The sequence below is a fragment of the Nelumbo lutea genome, chromosome 4 (assembly GCF_056320005.1).
Source record: "Nelumbo lutea isolate HS-2025 chromosome 4, American lotus-T2T, whole genome shotgun sequence".
In the NCBI taxonomy this organism is placed as follows: Eukaryota; Viridiplantae; Streptophyta; class Magnoliopsida; order Proteales; family Nelumbonaceae; genus Nelumbo; species Nelumbo lutea.
Genome location: NC_142687.1, coordinates 80,118,820 through 80,138,469, shown reverse-complemented (window position 1 = coordinate 80,138,469; position 19,650 = coordinate 80,118,820). Strand labels below are relative to the sequence as shown.

Sequence of the window (19,650 nt, the reverse complement as noted above, 5' to 3'; positions counted from 1 at the left end):
AGTAGAAAGTAGAAACAGCAGGCGTCAGCCAAACGCCTTTGACTCATTCTCTATATAAATATAACCCAGAATATCGGCCAATTCTTTCTTTGACCTACATGGTGGATAGGAATGGGATGCCGATGCCACCGACCGGAGTCTGGAGACGAGGGTTTTGACTTTGTTTATATAAATTACATTATTCATGGGGCTGCGATTTGAATAGTGGGTGTGGTTCCCAGCCTATTTCGTTATGGGTGGGCCTATCTATAACCCTTGTTTTGTTCTTTTTTATATATTTTTGTTGAAGCCTGTCTATAACTTTAACGTCATGGAGCAAATGCCGGTCAATTGGATCGTAAGAACATTAGGTGAGATCAGCGCTCCACTGTTTGATGATAGATCAACCAACCCATAAAATAAATAAAAAAAGAGTATAAAGGGGAAAGAGAGGGGTGAGGACTGGGGCGTTACAGAAGAGAAAAAGAAGAAAACTTCTTAAACATTTATTAAATAGCGTTGCATGGGTTGAAATAGCAAATTAGAATTCCTTTGGATCATGAAAATAGGGGTATGGAATTGGAATTCAATTCCAATCGTATGGTTGGGCGGAATGAAATTCCATTCCTATTCCTGGTGAAACGGCATTCTCTGATTTAAAGAAATGATCATTCCCTCCCCCTCTTTTGGGAATGGAAATCTATTCATTCCAGTTCCAATTCCCACCTAAACCAAACAGACAGGAAGAATAGATCATTCTGATTCCAATTAACTGACCCTTGGCATTGCAAAACATTTAGGCCCTGCTTGATTCACAGGAATAGGGGTCTGGAATCTGAACCGTAATGGATTATTCCGATTCCAACTGTTTGGTTGAATGGAACCGGAATCCCATTCCCATTCCTGCTAGAATGGCATTTCTCCATTTAAGAGAATGATCATTCCCTGCCCTTCGGGAATGAAATCCCATTCCTGCCTGAACCAAATAGACTCACGATTCCGATTCTGATTCCAAAAGATTTTGGTTCTGATTCCAATTCCCATTCCAACTGTGAACCAAACGGACCCTCCCCCCAAGTGTTGGCCTCTGTACTAGGGGAACTCATCAAATGCAGACAGACAAAACTGTGAGGCAGTAACTTGCAGCTTGGGAGTTGGGAATACAGTTTTTTTGTTTCTTTGTAAATAAAGAATTAAAGATTATTCGATTTAATCAGTTGACCCAGCCATGAAATAGGTGACTGAATACAAAATATCCCATGACTCATACATAGGAAATCAAATATTTGCAATTCTTCTGATAGAAATGGTATCGATATCATCCCATGTCGACGATGCTGACAATGCCACTTTATTGAGTGCAAATTGCAATGGGGAAGACAAATTGCTTTCACGCTGAAACTGCATCTGGTCCCACCATTCTCTCCACTGAAAGTAGATTTCAAACTTAGAAAGGGAGTTCTCCTAGTTGGTCCAACTTGTACTAGCTTCATTGAAAATCAAATACTTAATTAGCTCTTCGATTCAATCAAATATTTACAGGTCACACAATCATTAAATTCAATACTAAAGTACGTTCAAGTCTACTTCTGGCCCAAATTGATATATCAAAACTGATTTTTGTTTGCAGTATATATCAATCCAGCATAACTTTGGACCAAACAAAGTAAGAGATCCCATTTTATGGATATACTAATGAATTCTGTGAAGAGAGAGATAAATGTTTACTCCAAATAAAGACAAAAATAAAGAAAATATGAGTTATCGAACAGAACAAAACAGAAAAGCCAGTTTTACCTGTTCTAGTAAAATAATAACCTTCAGGAGTCTTTCACAGCAGTAGGTGTTTGTTTGAGTCTGCACTGATGAACATCCCAATTATACACACGGGCAACTGTAACCTGATCAATGGAAATTAACTAGCCAAGAGCCAAAAATAAAAAAAGGAAATAAACACCTACCTGTGTAGCTTACAGACGAAATTAAAAAAGATGATCAGGTCAGTTAACAATAGATGCACCTGAATTATTGTTACTTGGTCCCTTGGGAACTGCAGGTCAGCAACAAGTACTTGCATGCTGGGTTTAGCATTTTCTAGATTCTTTTGCAAAAAAAGCAGTAGCCTGCAGAAATTATCATTTAGATTACACTTGCTTCCCTGTAGGAGGGAAAGAAATGCCAACAATCTTTCCAGTTACAACTAGAAGACCTCTTGACATGAGTACTCAAGCATGACATTTCCTCCCAACCACAGACAGTCTGTGTGTCTGTGTCCTTGATTCAGGAACGTAGAGATAATTCAAAATCAGCAACCAGCACCTTCATACATCAGTCCAAGAAAAGCAAAAATTTGAAAACTTAATACATGACATAACATGTAGTAGTCTTTACCAAAGAATAGACATAATATGTAATAGTAGGGTAGACGCCAGTGTTAAGAAACAGAATTAACTCTTTTATGTGCCATATCTGGTGCCTAGTGCACTAAGGTCACTCTAATACAGGATGCTGAAACAAGAACAGCTAAAAATTGGGATACTTGGCTACATCAGGAAGGAGTGACACTTTGGTTATTGCTGAATGCTTCCAAAGGCGAACCTCTTGAGTTTCTGGCTGTTTCATTTGATCCAAGAGGTACTATCATTGCCAGTAAGGACAACAAGGATACCAAGAGACGCTAGGACCACTCATCCAATCAGGTAAGGCTAGACATTTAAAAGGTCATAATTAGATCAGTTTCAACTTTCATGAAGTATGAGGTGGTTTCACCAGGAAGCCTTACAAGAATACTTCATAAAATTCTTTTGGTAATAAATAAGAAAAGAAAAAGAAAAGATTTTTTTTTTGATAAAATAGATGATGCCTAATGCACAGAAAACATGTGGTGCTAACAAATGGAGCCAGTTATCTCATCTACCAAATAGAAATAAATGGTACCTAATATTTACCTGGCACATATAAAACACTAGTAATGGAATACCTAACTGATGGAAACGAAAATAGAAGTTGAGAATGTGTAACAAAAGCTGACACCAATTCTAAGGGTTTGACATCTTTGGATATGGCCTGATTGCCTGAGGTGATAACATGGAAGCATTCCTAACCCTATATCATAAGTTCACAACTCCTTTGCAGCCACCAGTCTTCCTCTCTTTATTTTCTGAACTGAATGAGCAACTTCTCCACCCCTCCAACCCCCCTCCCCCAAACAAGAAAAAAAATCCCCAAGGTTTGGTCACTTTCACTGATTTATCCACCAATTTACCAGTAAGAACTTGTTAGCCTAGCTCAAAGGTTTCATCAAGCTGTGCATTTCTTTCTTTGACTCAGCAACCATTGAATTAAAGCCTCATTCTTCAGTTTAATTCCCACCATACTACTCTCTCCTTTATGCCAAATCTCACTGGAAACTGTGTATGTACTATATACTCTTGTTGGCATCACATTCTCACCAAAAGATGCATCAATGTCTTTTTTCTCCTTAGGGTCCAGATTAGTCATGTCCAAACAGGATTCCACCATTCATCAATGATTTCCTGAGGATTCAAACACTAGAAATTGTCTGTCACTGCACTGTCATCCTTCTCCACCCTTCTGCTCTCTACTTGGACCACCATGGCACCACCAATGGACCAGTAGTAGTGGGTCTTTGTGCCACCAAACAAGAATTATTATCAATAATAGAGTAAGAAGGGAACAATTGATCCCTGCTTCACAGAGCCTGCTAATCTGGCTGCCATTTATAAGAAACACAGATCGATCACCCAGAGCCTCAGATGGAACTGAGGCTACAGTCACTGAAAACCTCATCAACGGTGGGGACCCTCTCACAAGTTTTGCTCTCTTCTTACATAGAGACAGTCATAATAGTTGAGGTCACTTTTTTTGTTAAAAAAAAAGAAATTAATTAACAACAAACAAACCAAAACAAGGACTGATAAAAAAAATAAACAAACCAAAACAAGGGTTCAGAAGGGCTAGTACAAACTGAAAAATAATTTCATTCAGAACTCCCCCTTGTTTTAAAACTTACAACCCAGAACTTTTAAACTTCCATTATTTTGACAGCTCCATTTATCTGGACCATAGAAGAAGTATTTGGGAAGACTGTCTCTCTCTCCTCATATTTGCATTTTATGTTTCAGTGAAGGTGAATCAACAGATCACATTCTCCTTCACTGTAAGTTCACCCAAAACATTTGGCTTCATTTTTTGAGAATGGCAGGATACAGCTGGGTTATATCAGAGCTCATTCTGGACTTCTTGAATCAGTGGCAAAGCATAGGCTTAAGTAAAAGGGGTAAAGTTTATTGGCAATCTGTGCTACATGCAGTTATGTGGGGAGTTTGGGATGAAAGAAATAAACGCTTCTTTGACAATAAATTCAGGCCCCTTGAAGAGTTAATTTCAGACATTTCTTACCTTTGCAACCTCTGAACTGTCAATTCAGATCTGTTCAAAGGACTCTCAGTCAATGACCTCAATAGAGATGTTCACCCCTTTCTGCTTCTTCCTCACCCTCATCAAATAACCTTGAGACAACCAGATTTTCTCAGTGGAGTGGTGACCCTAAACTTCGATGGAAGTGCTTTTGGAAATCCTTGAAGGCTAGAATAGGGTTTGGGTTTTCAAGAAGGTAGGCAAGACAATGGTGTTTGCCTTACCATGACCACTCTGCAGAAGTCGCCTTGTAGGGGAATGATACCAGAACCAAGCGTAGTTGGCCAACAACCTATTCCTAGCAATCTTTGTGCTCTCCTTGTCCACCCAGGTATCATTGTCAATTCGATTTTGGTTACTAATCAGTGTGTTTTGCCTGAAACAGATGTACCCGCTTCCCATCTGGAAGGTGCACCAAAGGAAAGAATGGAGGGGGAAGGGGTGGGAGAGTTTGGGAGGGCAGTATTGAAGGGAAGGATGAGGTGGCAGATAGAATCTGGGGTTTGATTTGCACGGACCTTGAGATACTCAGACAGAAGGAAGGTTATGGGGACAGTCACTGTGAGATGGTGGGGGATGATGGTAAGGGAGGGGCTGATGCTGATACAGGAGGTTTCCAGCCTTTATCTGTGGATCCCATTGATGAGAGGGATCAAATGGGTGCAAGGGCTGGCAGAGGAGAAGCGAAAATGATTACTGAGAAAAATGAGGAAAAAAAGAGTAAGAAAAAGAAGAAAAGGTCTGAGGTTGAAAGATTAATTTTTGATATTGAAGGGGATTTAGAGTTTAGTGGTAGAGGAGATAGGAGGAAGGGTGCGAGGTAAGGAGTTGTGGCCTATGGATTAGGGGTATTCTATGATCGGTGACTACGAGAATAATAAGCTGGAATGTAAGAGGTTCGGGGAGTGCAAGCAAAAGGAAGGTAAGAGAAGGGAAAAGCCTGACATTGTGCTTTTGCAAGAAACAAAATTGCCAGAATTGGACAGAAGATGGGTGAGAAGTGTATGGAGGTCTAGAGGAGTAAGTTGGAGTTCTGCCCCAAGACCTCAGGGGGGGATTGTTACACTCTGGAAAGATGTAGTAGAAGCAGTGGAGGAGTTGATAGGTCGGTTTTTAGTGTCCATCAAATTCAAGAATGTGGCGGATGGTTTCACTTGGATTTTAACCAACATCAATGGTCCTAATAACTACAGGGAAAGAAATGACATGTGGGATGAGTTATATGCAATTCAGGGTTTGTGGGAAGGCCCATGGTGTTTGGGAGGGGACTTCACTGTCTTAAGATTTTCTGAAGAAACTAGTAACCCCAACAGTCCATCACAACTATTATGCAGAGGTTTAATAGCTTTATTGCGGATTGTGAGTTGAAGGAAATTCCACTTTTACAAGCTAGATTCACATGGTCTAATCTACAGGAAACCCCTTTGTGGTCAAAGTTGGACAGGTTTATCTTTAACTTAGCATGGGAAAGCTATTGGGGAAACTTGGTGTCTAGAGCTTTGCCTAGGGAAACCTCGGAACATTGTCCCAAAAGAATAGGTTTGAAGGATTTCATTAGTGGACCTAGACCGTTTAGGTTCGAGAACATGTAGCTTATCCACCCGGACTTTGTGAACAAAGTAAAGATTTGGTGGAATGAGGAACTGAGGGGAACAAAGTGGAAAGAGGTAAGGCTTCACAAGAAATTGCAGAGGCTAAGATCCAAAATAAAAGAGTAGAATAGGGATCAATTTGGAAGAATTGAGGAACACAAAGTGAGTCTAACTTCTAGGATAAAAGAGCTGGATGAGAAAGAATCTCAAAATGGTTTGCCTGAGAATGAGAGAGAAGAGAGCAAACAATTGAAAAAGGACCTAGAAGAGGTACTTCTAAAAGAGGAAATAAGTTGGAGGCAAAAATCAAGGCACAAGTGGATTAAGGAAGGTGATGGAAATACTAAGTTTTTTCAAGATGTGGCTAATGGGAGGAGGAGAAAGAATTTTGTGTCTAAGCTAGAGATTGGAGGGGTGGTGTTCACTAATCAGGAGGAGATTGCCAGGAAGTTTATGGACCACTTTAAATCGATTTATAATAGACCCATTAATGAGAGGAGAGAAACAGAAGGGACAGATTGGCCAAGATTGGATGAAGAGAAAAAGAGGTGGCTAGAAAGGAAGTTCGAGGAAGAAGAGATTAAACAGGTGGTGTTCCTAATGGATAGATCCAAGGCTCCAGGTCTAGATGGATTCACCATAGCATTTTACCAAGATTGTTGGGAGGTCATTAAAGATGATTATTAAATAGGTGGTGTTCCTAATAGATAGATCGAAAGCTCCAGGTCTAGATGGATTCACCATAGCATTTTACCAAGATTGTTGGGAGGTCATTAAAGATGATTTGTGTGATGTCTTTAAGGAGTTTGCAGATAAGTACTTAGTTATTCGAGGCATTAATGCTACTTTTTTGGCGCTAATCCCTAAGAAATCTGGTGCAATCCATCCTAAAGACTTCAGGCCCATTAGCTTGGTGACAAGTATCTATAAAATTCTGGCCAAGGTTCTTTCTTTGAGGATTAAAGAAGCCCTCCCCTCCATCATTAGTCAGGTACAAGGGGATTTCATTCGAAGATGACAAATAGTTGATCATATTTTGATTGCAAATGAATGTGTGGAGGAGATGAAGAGATCCAAGCAAAGAGGCTTTGTTTGTAAGCTAGACCTTGAGAAAGCTTATGATTTGGTGGACTGGAAATTTCTAATGGAGGTTTTAAGGAAGTGTGGGTTTGGGGAAAGGTGGTGTAGTTGGATGGTTGGATGTGTTAGCAGTTATCATTATTCCATCCTTGTAAATGGGATGATAAGGGATTTTTTTCTAGCCGGTAGGGGTTTAAGACAAGGGGATCCTCTATCACCTTTCCTCTTTACTTGGAGCCAATGTTCTTAGTCGTATTATCATTAGAGCCGATAGGGAAGAGATCATAAAGGGATGGAGAATAGGCAGAAACCAAATTCCTGTTACCCATCTTTTGATGATTTTCTGTGATAGGGGCTATAGTGACAAGGTGGAAAACCTGAAGGAGTTGATTAAAACTTTTGAAGAAATCTCCCTTTTGAAAATCAACTTAGAAAAGTGCTGCATAGTGGGGGTCAACTTGGAGATTGAGGCTATTGCAAGTTGTCTTGAGTGTACTGTATCCTCTTGGCCTATGTCCTATCTAGGGCTTCCGTTAAGGGCAAATCCTAGGGAGAGAGGTTCTGGACTCCAGTAATAGAGATTCGAAAAGAGGTTAGCTTGTGGAAAAAGAATTATATCTCATTGGGTGGAAGGATCGATCACCTTGATAAAAGCCACCCTCACGAATCTACCTACCTACTACCTCTCTGTCTTTAGGATATTGCCTAGGGAAGTGAAGAAATTAGAAAAATTGATGACAGACTTTCTTTGGGAACTGGGAGAGGGTAAAAAAGATCATTTAATCAAATGGGAGATTGTGGGTAGAAGCAAAGAGGAAGGGGGATTAGGCTTAGGAAATGTGGTAAAAAAGAATCTGGCACTGCTAGGGAAGTGGTTGTGGAGGTGGCCTTTGGAGCGAGAGAGGCTTTAGCATGAAGTGGTGAAGAGTATTCATGGGTATGAAGAAAATGGATGGGATGTTGGTGCATCAAGGAGGGCTAATCTAGCAACTCCATGGAAGGCAATTCACAAACTCCCCCCACAATTCATTAGTTATGTCAGGTATGGTGTAGGCTCTGGTAATTCTGTTTGGTTTTGGGAAGACACTTAGGCAGGGGATGTTCCTCTTAAAGACCTCTTTCCATCCTTGTTCTCTGTTTCTTTGTATAAAAATGAGGTTATTTCAAAATTCCTTCCTTTTGTGTTAAACCCGTGATAGGCCCCCAATTAACTTTACGTATGCTAGGAAGGGGAAAGGTCAGCTTTCGGCTAAGGGGGGAAATAATTGAACATGGGGGCAATTATAACTGGAGGGAATAAGGAGAGTCTTGAGGCATTTATAGCTATGTCAGTTAGGAATAAAAAGAGTATGGGCATTTATAACTTGGCCAGCTGGGCATTTATTGAGGGAGTCAGTTATGCTGTGAGAAGAGCATAAGAAGGGGCTTTGGGGGATGGGGGAGATAGATTTTTGTTGAGTACAGAATTCTGAGAGTGCTTGGGAGAGCCAACGGTCTCTCGAAGAACCGACCTACTGTAAGTGATCTTCTTTTCTTCTGAATGAATGTCAGTTCCCTGTTGATGTACTAGTGGTTTGGATTCTACTGTGAGTCTGTGAACTGCGTGTCAAATTTCTGGGTCATATCAGTGGGATCAGAGTCGGCCATGGTGACAACTAAGGAAGTGGCATCGCAGGTGGAGGGTTTCGAAGAACGCTTGACTTCTCTGCAGTCTGGAATTCGCGTGGAGATGGATGGCTTACGCAATGAGATTCAGCGACTCGATCCAGATAAGGTAGCAGTTGGACTTTCGAAGATCTCGTCTCTCTGGAGAGCTTGGTACAATCTCTGGAAGGAGGTGTTCAAGATCTGGTGAGACGTTTTGATTTGTTGCTTCAGCAACAGGCCTATTCAGCTCCTTTGTCTACGACTGACATTGCTCCTCCTTTAGTCGCATCGAGTCATGCGGCTGACAAAGGGAAGAGTGCGGCATTTCCGATGTCTTCCTCGATGTTGGTGCCGGAACATACTCCTGATTCACTTCCTCGGAAGTTGGAGTTACCTATTTTTGATGGGGAAAATCTAGACGGCTAGCTTTTTCGTGCGGAGTGCTATTTTGAGATTAATGGATTGCTTCAGGTAGAGTGTCTGCGAGCTGCAGTTGTTTGTCTAGAGAGCGATGCATTGGCGTGGTATTATCGGGAAGTTGGTCGGTGACCTTTTCGTGGTTGGACAGAATTCAAAGAGCTTCTCCTTGAACATTTTTGATCGACTCAAGAGGGTAATTTATAGGAGTAGCTCTTCTCGTTACATCAGTCTTCTACTATTAAGGGATATCGTCGCCAATTCGAGGTGATCTCTGCTCCCTTACGTGACCTACCGGAGTCGGTCCTTGAAGCAACATTTGTTAATGGGTTGCATGACCCTTTCCTGAACGGTGCCATGAAGCGGGGTGACTGGTATAGAACCAAAGACTTGGTACCTAAGGGCTCTGATTGGATTGTCAATGAAATGAAGAAATCTGGTCTTCGAGGTCGTGGTGGAGCTGGTTTTCCATCTGGCCTGAAGTGGTCTTTCATGCCAAAAGTATCTGATGGTCGTCCTTCTTATCTTGTTGTCAATGCTGATGAGAGTGAGCCAGGAACATGTAAGGACAGAGAAATTATGCGCCATGACCCACATAAACTACTAGAGGGTTGCCTGGTTGCAGGGGTTGGTATGCGGGCCACTGCTGCTTATATCTACATAATGGGAGAGTATGTAAATGAGCGGAAAAACCTTGAGAAGGCAAGGAGGAAAGCTTATCAAGATGGACTTTTGGGAAAAAATGCTTGTGGATCTGGATATGATTTTGATGTTCATATCCACTATGGAGCTGATGCTTACATTTGTGGAGAAGAGACGGCGTTGTTGGAAAGCCTTGAAGGAAAACAAGGAAAACCAAGGTTGAAGCCTCCTTTTCCAGCTAATGCAGGGCTATATGGATGTCCAACAACTGTTACAAATGTTGAAACTGTGGCTGTTTCCCCCACCATTTTAAGGCGTGGTCCTGAATGGTTTGCTAGTTTTGACAGGAAGAACAATTATGGGACAAAGCTATTTTGTGTCTCAGGCCACATGAATAAGCCTTGTACAGTTGAAGGGGAGATGAGTATTCCATTGAAGGAGCTGATAGAGAGGCACTGTGGAGGAGTTAGAGGTGGATGGGATAATTTTCTTACAGTGATACCAGGGGGTTCTTCTGTTCCACTGATTCCAAAGCACATATGTGATGATGTGCTGATGGATTATGATGCACTCAAGGCTGTCCAAATGGGTTTAGGGACAGCTGCTATAATTGTGATGGACAAGTCAACTGATATTGTGGATGCAATTGCTAGGCTCTCTTACTTCTATAAGCATGAAAGTTGTGGGCAGTGCACGCCATGCAGAGAGGGGACAGGATGGCTGTGGATGATCATGGAGAGGCTGAAGGTTGGAAACGTGAAGCTGGAAGAAATAGACATGCTTCAAGAGGTGACAAAGCAGACACACCATCTGTGCATTGGGCGATGCTGCTGCTTGGCTTGTGCAGGGACATATCAGTGTGCAGTGTGCATCCATCCACTATGCCTGGAGTTACTGGTTTGGAAGTGCTTATTCATTGGTAGGGCCTACCTAATTTTGAAGATTCTTGGGAGCCTTTTGACTTGCTTCGAGACCAATTTCCTCATTTTAACCTTGAGGACATGGTTAGACTTTGGGTGGCGGGTAATGATAGGCCCCCAATTAACTTTACATATGCCAGGAAGGGGAAAGGTCAACTTTCGGCTAAGGGGGGAAATAATTGAACATGGGGGCAATTATAGCTGGAGGGAATAAGGAGAGTCTTGAGGCATTTATAGCTATGTCAGTTAGGAATAAGAAGAGTATGGGCATTTATAACTTGGCCAACTGGGCATTTATTGAGGGAGTCAGTTATGCTATGAGTATAAGAAGGGGCTTTGGGGGATGGGGGAGATAAACTTTTGTTGAGTACAGAATTCTGAGAGTGCTTGGGAGAGCCTGCGGTCTCTCGAAGAACCGACCTACTGTAAGTGATCTTCTTTTCTTCTGAATGAATATCAGTTCCCTGTTGATGTACTAGTGGTTTGGATTCTTCTGTGAGTCTATGAATTGCGTGTCAAATTTCTGGGTCATATCAACCCGTCAGCCTTGAATTGGGATTTTGGTTTCCGTAGAGGGTTAAGGGATGAGGAAATCCAGTGTTTGTCTAATTTGCTTTGTCTCCTTGAAAAGATTTGGTTGGACCCCTTAAAGCCAAATAAGAGGATTTAGGCCCCTCTTCCAAAAGGGTTTTTTTTTCCTATGGTTCCTTTTATAAGTCACTTTGCAACTCACCCTCTCAACAGGTTTTCCCTTCCAAATAAGTTTGGTGTAGGTCAGTTCCCCCTAAGGTTATGGCTTTATGTTGGGAAGTGTGTCACAGGAAAGTTAACACTATGGATAACCTACAAAAGAGAAGACCCTTTCTTTGTATCTCACCTAACTGGTGTACTCTTTGCAGATCACACAGTGAGGACTGTTACCATTTATTTTTATCTTGTAGTGTCACTACAGAGCTTTAGGTTTGCTTTTCTCTTTGTTTGGGTGCAGGTGGGAGATGCCATCAGAAGTAAGCATGTCGTTTAACCCATTTACTCTCTCTTGGCCCCATAAAAGAGGAAGAAGAATGTAGAGCTGTGTGAGAACTGCTTTGATATGGACAGTTTGGGAAGAAAGGAATGCTAGAATCTTCCAAGAGAAGGGGAGGAGCAGCCAGGCCCTAAAAGACTGCATTTTGAATAGGGCAATACAGTGGTTAAAGACTATGGAACTGTTTCACCAATTTTCCTTTAATGATTTATGGAGGAACTGGTTAGTAGTAGCAAGTTGTTCATTCTCAAAGGAAAGGGTCTGTACAAACTTTCTCCCCTCAAGGTTTTCTAAAGCTGAATTTTGATGGGAGTAACCAAGGCAACCCAGGGCCTTCTAGGATGGAAGGTGTCTTGAAAAATGAGGCTGGAGAGGTTATCCTTCTATACTCTGGCCCATTGAGCATTGGAAATTCTGTTAGGGCAGAATTGCTAGCTGCTATGCAAGGGGTCCTCCTTGCAAAAGAATTGGGTGTGGAGCACTTGCTGATTGAAGGGGACTCTAAGGTAGTGGTGGAGTGGATAAATAACCCGGAGATCGTTGTGTGGGGTTACAAGAATGAGCTAAAGAAATACAAATGGTTGACAAGGTATCATAGTTGTCAAGGCACTAGGCGAGGTTAGGAAACCATTGGGTGCCCAGGCGCCTAGGCATGAAATCTATATTTATACTACAATATATTTAAGAAGAAGAAGAATAAGGGAAGAGAATAGGGGCGGAGGCCCTATTTTTTCGAAAAAAAAAAGCATTGAATCTGGGCTGGAAGAAAAAGAAGAAGAAGAAGTATAGGGGCGGAGTATAGGGGTGGAGCCCCTGTTTTTTCAGAAAAAGAAAAAAAAAAACATTGAAGCTGATTGGAAGAAGAAGCAGCAGCAGCAGCTTACCAACTGAAGCTCGAAGTTGGGCTGGAGATGGAGCTGGAACTAGAAGCCTTCAGTTCTCCTCCCTCTTCAGTCGAGGAAAAACCCTTTCAAGACAACAAATGAACTAAAGAAGTGAAAATGAGATGTATTCTATTAGTGTGGCTTAATAATTGAAGAAAATTGAAGAGAGGAGAGCTTGAGAGTTCAGCAATGAGGGTCTGAGAATGAGAGTTTCGAACCTAACACTTTCTCAGTACCCTAACACTATTTTATTAAGATAGATTTGAATAATTACAAGGAGGCCCTTAGTTGGGCAAGAATTTACAAAGAACATAATATAGACAGGATGGGCCCAGGATAAGGCCCATTACAGAAAGACAAATAACAAGAAAGAATAAACAGCCTATGGGCCATTCGGCCCATATTCTCTACACTCCCCCTCAAGTTGGGCATAGATGCCAATCATGCCAAGCTTGTTGGTATCATGTTGAAGTTTTGCCTTGGGAATGCCTTTGGTGAGAAAATCTACCAACTGTCCCTCAGATGTGATGAAAGGAAGACACACTTCACCCGAAGAGACCCTTTCCCTAATGAAGTGTCGATCAACTTCAATATGCTTAGTTCTATCATGTTGCACTGGGTTGTGAGCAATGTTGATGGCAGCCTGATTATCATAGTACAACATCATTGGCTTGTTATATTCAACCCCAAGTTCTACCATCAATGATTTTAGCCATAATAATTCAAAAACTCCATGTGCCATGGCCCTGTATTCTGCTTCAGCGGAAGACCGAGCAACAACTGATTGTTTCTTGCTTCTCCAAGAAACAACATTACCAGCCACCAAGCTGCAATACCCAGAAGTAGATCTTCTATTATCAATGTTTTCGGCCCAGTCAACATCGGTGCAGGCTTCAAGTTTCATATGACCATGCTTGGCAAACAGAATACCCTTTCTTGGGGAGCCCTTCAAATAACATAGGATTCTCTTTGCTGCTGCCATATGAGTGTCTCGAGGAGCATGCATGAATTGGCTAATGCAACTGACTGCATATGCAATATTTGGCCGAGTCATGCATAGGTACAAAAGTTTCCCAAGAAGTCTCTAAAAGATTCATTTGTCTTCTAACAATGTCCCATTTGAGGCTGAGAGTTTATGACTCATATCAATAGGAGTAGCAACTGGTCTAGTACCCATCTTTCCAGTTTCAGAGAGCAAGTCAAGAACATACTTCCTTTGGGAGATAAGAATCCCATCCTTGGATCGAGCCACTTCTATGCCAAGAAAGTATCTCAATTCCCCCAAATCTTTAATCTCAAACTCTGTATGGAGAAAAGATTTTAGATCATGAATTCTTGAAACATCATTACCAGTCACTACAATATCATCTACATAAACAATGAGGTATACTGCCAGAGGTCCACTCCTCTTCACAAAAAGAGTATGATCGAATTGTGTCTGCACATAACCAAAGTTAACAAGTGTTGTTCTAAATCTCTCAAACCATGCTCTGGGGGACTGTTTTAGTCCATAAAGAGATTTCTTCAGCCTGCATATCTTCCCTTTCATATTAGTTCCATACATCCCTGGAGGAAGAGACATATAAACCTCCTCATGTAATTCACCATTCAGAAATGCATTCTTCACATTCAATTGATAAAGGGACCAGTCAAAGTGAACAGCTAAAGATAGAAGAACCCTCACAGATGTCATCTTGGCAACTGGTGCAAAGGTCTCCAAATAATCAATCCCATATGTCTGTGTATAGCCTTTTGCAACCAGCCTGGCCTTGTACCTTTCAATGGTGCCATCAGCTCGGTATTTGATAGTAAAGACCCACTTGCAACCGACTGGATCCTTCCCTTCAGGCAAATCCACCACTTTCCATGTGTCACTCTTGTGTAGGGCATCGATTTCAGATCTCATAGCATCCCTCCATTCTGGAATCTTAAGAGCTTCTAACACAGACCTACGAATAAGGTTAGAAGCAACAAAAGAGAGATATGCAAAGTATGAAGGTGAAAGCAATCTGTAAGAAATGTGCTTGGAAATGCAGTGTGCAGTGCACTTCCGTTTTCCTTTCCTAACAGCAATGGGAATATCAAGGTCAGGGAATGATGACTCCAAAGGTGCTGAAACAGTACCTGTTGCCTCTTCTGTGACTGGAAGTGTATGAAGCTCATGTATTGTAGGAGAAACAACTTGCACATTTCTAGATCTTTGCCTTTGATACACCTTGGGATTGATGATAGGACGAGGAGGTAGAGTACTAGGACGGGGAGAATAGAACGACTGATCCACCCTTGGTACATTTGAAGGAGAAGCAGATACATCAAGGGAATCAACAGGGATAGGAAGAGGAAGAGCAAACACCTCTAACAAATCCTCCCCCTGTGGACAATGCCCTTCTGGAGAGGAACCATAAAAGGGGGAAAGCTCATCAAAGGTGACATCCATTGAGACATACCGAGTGCCAGTCTTTGGATCAAAACAACAATAACCCTTCTGTGTGGGGGAATAACCAAGGAAGATACACTTTTGAGCTTTGGGTTCAAATTTATGCCTTTGGACACTTGGAACATGTACATAACAGGTGCAGCCAAAGACACGAATAGGAACAAGAAAAAGGTCCTTGTCCGGATGAAGGAGATTGAAAGGAGACTTAAACCCCAAAACCCTGGATGGCATACGGTTTATAAGGTTGGTAGCAGTAAGAAGAACATCACCCCAAAACCTTGTAGGAACATATGAGGCAAATAAGATACTTGCAACTTCAACAATATGCTTATTTTTCCTTTCAGTAACTCCATTATGTTCTGGGGTCCTAGCACATGAGCTTTGGTGAATAACCCCCATGTCAAAGAGATAGCAGGATAGGTTCTTCTCAAAGTATTCTTTTGCATTGTCAGATCTGAAGATTTTAATCCTGGTATCAAATTGGGTTAGAACTGTGAATAAACCCTAGTTGTTTCTAGGTTAAAGTAGAGAAGAAGAAAGAAGAAGAAGAAAGAAAAGAGAAAGGAGAGGAGAAGAGTGTTCGGCCAGACTAGAAGAGAGGATGTTCAAAAGTCACTCTCCTAGCCGACTCACTTGACTTTTATTCATAAAACTTAAGTTACAAGAAAGACAATTTTGTCCCTCATAGAAGATGGGACACATAACTTAAACTCAAATACAATAGACATTTCACTTTCAATAAGATACACCAGAATGACCAAAATACCCATGACCGAGCATTCTAACACTCCCCCTTAAGTTGGAGAGTATATATCATATAGTCCCAACTTGTTACAAATGTAATCTATTCTTCCCCGAGACAATCCTTTTGTGAAGAGATCTGCCCACTGATTTCCTGAGCTCACATGAGATGTAGTTATTACCCCACTTATCACTTTCTCTCTCACAAAGTGACAATCCACCTCAATATGTTTAGTTCTTTCATGGAAGACAAGATTGGATGAGATGTGAACAACAGCTTGGTTATCATAGTATAGTTTCATGGGTTTGTCAATTGAGAAACTCATCTCCTGTAGTAGGTTCTTCAGCCATACTAGTTCACATGTGGTATGGGCCATAACCCTATACTCTGCTTCCGCACTACTTCTTGCCACCACTGTTTGCTTCTTGCTCTTCCAAGTTACAAGATTGCCACACAGGAAGGTACAATACCCTGTGGTTGACCTCCTGTCTGATATAGAGCCAACCCAATCAGCATCTGTGTACCCTACTATCTCAAGAGTTCCTCCCTTTTGGTATAACAAACCACGACCCAGAGCACCCTTTAGGTACCTAACAACTCTCACAACAGCTTCCTAGTGAGGAACCCGAGAATGTTGCATAAACTGACTCACCACACTCACAGCAAATGATATATCTGGTCGGGTAATGGTCGGGTAGTTCAACTTTCCCACCAGCCTTCTATATCTTCCAGGATCATCAAACTCTTCAGCTGCATCCACACTTAACTTGGCATTGAGTTCCATAGGAGTCTCTGCTGGTTTAACACCTAACAACCCTGTTTCTTCAAGTAGATCAAGAACATATTTCCTCTGACATAGGTTGATCCCCTGTTTTGACCTCGCAACTTCTATTCCTAAGAAATACTTTAGCTTCCCTAGATCTTTCGTATTGAAGTAGTCCTGTAAGAATCTTTTCAGCTTGTCAATTCCAGTTATGACAATATCATCCACATACACGACTAGCAAGATTTTTCCATCTTTTGAGTTATAGCTAAACACAAAATGATCAACTTGACACTGTTTCATCCCAAAGGCCTTCACCACTTCACTGAACCTGCCGAACCATGCACGAGGAGATTGTTTCAGTCTATAGATTGCCTTTTTGAGTCTGCACACGTTACCAGCCTCCCCCTGAGCAACAAACCCTGGTGGTTGCTCCATATACACCTCCTCAACAAGATCACCATGTAGGAAGGCATTTTTGATGTCAAGTTGTAGGAGAGGCCAATCATACATAGTAGCCAATGAGATCAACACCCGAACTGAACCAATTTTAGCCATAGGAGAGAATGTCTCCATATAGTCCCACCATATAGCTGAGAATAGCCCTTGACCACTAACCGTGCCTTCAATCGTTCCACACTGCCATCAGGAAGATGCTTCACTGTATAGACCCATTTACACCCAACAGTGTGCTTACCAGGAGGAAGGGTGGTGAGTTCCCACGTATGATTATGTTGTAGGGCAGAGAGTTCTTCTTCCATGGCTTGCCACCACCCTGGAGAGGTAAGGGCTTCCTGTACAGTCTTGAGAATGGGAATCGATGAGAGTAATGATATAAACTTGCAATGAGAAGCAGAAAGGTGAGTAGTGGAAACATAGTTCGAAATGGGATGAGAAGTACAAGTATGTTTACCTTTCCGCAAAGCAATAGGGAGATGAAGATCTGAGAGAGAAGGAGCAGTAGCAGGATCTGTCGATGGTGCTGAAGTGGAGGAGGAACCGAAGCACTTCTGCGAGTATACACTTGAGTAATTGGCGGCCTCTCTATAGTAACAGGCATATGAAAAAAGGAACTGATTCAAAGAAGGCTACGGGAAGGGGGTCCACAACCGGAATAGGAAGAGGAACCACAGAGGGAGAAGAAGAGACCCCGACATCAGAGAAAAAAAGGAACTGATTCAAAGAAGGTGACATCAGGGCACACAAACTATTTATGAAACTTAAGGTTATAACACTTGTACCCTTTTTGAGTCCTTGAGTAGCCAAGAAAAATACACTTCGTAGCTCGAGCATCTAGCTTGTCTACTCCAGGCCCCAAGTGTTGAACAAAACAAACACAACCAAAGACTCTTGGGGTGAGAGGAAAGGGAGACAAAGTGGGGAACAACACGGAGAAAGGAGAATGACTTCCAAGGATTGACATGGGCATCCGATTTATCAAAAAACAGGATGTAAGAATAGCATCACTCTAAAAATGCTTTGGACATGCATATTGATCATCAAGGACCGAGCAGTTTCAAGAAGATGTCTATTTTTCCGTTCAGCTACACGGTTTTGTTGCGGGGTGTAGGCATAAGAAGTTTGATGAATTATTCCATGATGGTCTAGGTATTGCTGAAATGATGAGGAGATGTATTCTTTGGCATTATCGGAGCAAAGTATTTTCATATGAACACCAAATTGAGTGCGTATTTCAGCATGAAATTTCTAAAAAATAGAGAACAATTCACTACGATCTTTCATAAGATAGATCCATGTCATCCTTGAAAAGTCATCAACAAAGATTACAAAATACTTAAACCCATTGTATGACACCACTTTAACTGGACCCCAGACATCAAAATGAACTAAAGCAAAAGGACTTGAGACACGACTATCAATTCTAGGACTAAATGAGACTCGAGATGTTTTCCCAATTGACATGACTCATAATCTAATGATGAAAGATGACTCAAGGAAAGAACCAACAGCTTCAAAGCCTTGAAAGAGGGATGACCAAGTCTGCAGTGCCATTGGAGAGGAGTAAGAGACGACTGAAAAGCCACTGGAGGGCCACCACCATCAAGGTAATACAAACCACCGGCTTCATGCCTTCCACCAATCTTCATCCTCGTCTTGAGATCCTAAAACACATAGGAAGAATGGTAGAAGGTTACAGAACAATTAAGGGGCTTGGTTAATTTGCCAATAGACATAAGGTTAAAAGGGAACCTAGGAACATATAAAACAGATGCTAAGGACAATGAGGAGAGATCAACATCACCAACATCACAAATAGGAGATGTAGAACCATTAGCAAGTGTAACTGTCTGAGATGTGGAGGTGCGAGAAAGGGAAGAAAATACGTCAGGAGTCCCAGACATATGGTCCGAGCCTCTAGAATCAATGATCCAGGGTGAGGCTTTGGAAGCTAAACAAGTCATACCTGAATGGGCAAGTGTAGTTGTGTTCTGCTGAGATGTTTGAAAGAACTGCTCATATATTGCCCGTGGTACACTCACCATTTCCTGCCCGAAAGCACAAGTGGGTGTGGAGGGGGTTGGGGCAGTTTGCTGGCTTTCAGTAATTGTGCTACTACTCTTAGATGTAACATGGTTAGCCCAAGTGTTGGGTGGACCACGCACATCATAGCAGAAATTAATTGTGTGCCCCTCTAAGCCACAATGTGTACATTTTCTCTGAGTATTACCCCTTCCTTTTCCACGGCCTCCCCCTGACTCATGGCCTCCAGTCCGGCCACTGGCCCGGTTAAACACATGTCCACCACGGTTGCTTGGAGGGCCACTGCTACCACCACCACTTCTACTTCCACGACCACTCCCTTTAGTCACTACCAAACCAGATCTATCAGAAAAGGAAGAATGTTCCACCGGCTCAATGGATGTCCTCTTAAGATGGGCAAAAACTTCAAGTGAGGGGAGAGCTGATCCCCCAATATCCGTACTCTAACAGGCTCATACTCAGCCTTCAAGCCCACAAGAAACCTAGTCACATCAAGCTGTTCACGTTGCTGTTGTTGGATCTGGACATCTGATGTTAGAGGGTGATACACATTTAGCTCATTGCGGATGTTCCTCAAA

At 41.9% G+C, this 19,650-nt stretch overlaps 1 long non-coding RNA gene and 1 pseudogene across 3 annotated transcripts in view; one reads left to right on the top strand and one right to left on the bottom strand.

Annotated features, from left to right (window-relative positions):
• Window positions 1-1,126: 1,126 nt before the first annotated feature.
• Window positions 1,127-19,650, bottom strand: part of LOC148861260 (uncharacterized) — a 32,174-nt gene continuing 13,650 nt past the window's right edge. The window contains exons 1-4 of one of the 3 annotated variants that reach the window (XR_016094923.1): window positions 2,189-2,746; window positions 2,000-2,102; window positions 1,777-1,836; window positions 1,127-1,466 (exon numbers count right to left, since the gene is read on the bottom strand). This is a non-coding gene — a long non-coding RNA (uncharacterized LOC148861260). Of the gene's footprint in view, window positions 1,467-1,776; window positions 1,899-1,999; window positions 2,103-2,188; window positions 2,747-19,650 lie in introns of those variants that run through there. The other 2 variants (XR_016094922.1, XR_016094921.1) reach the window with 2 other exon arrangements.
• Window positions 9,250-10,731, top strand: LOC148861261 (NADH dehydrogenase [ubiquinone] flavoprotein 1, mitochondrial pseudogene; annotated as a pseudogene).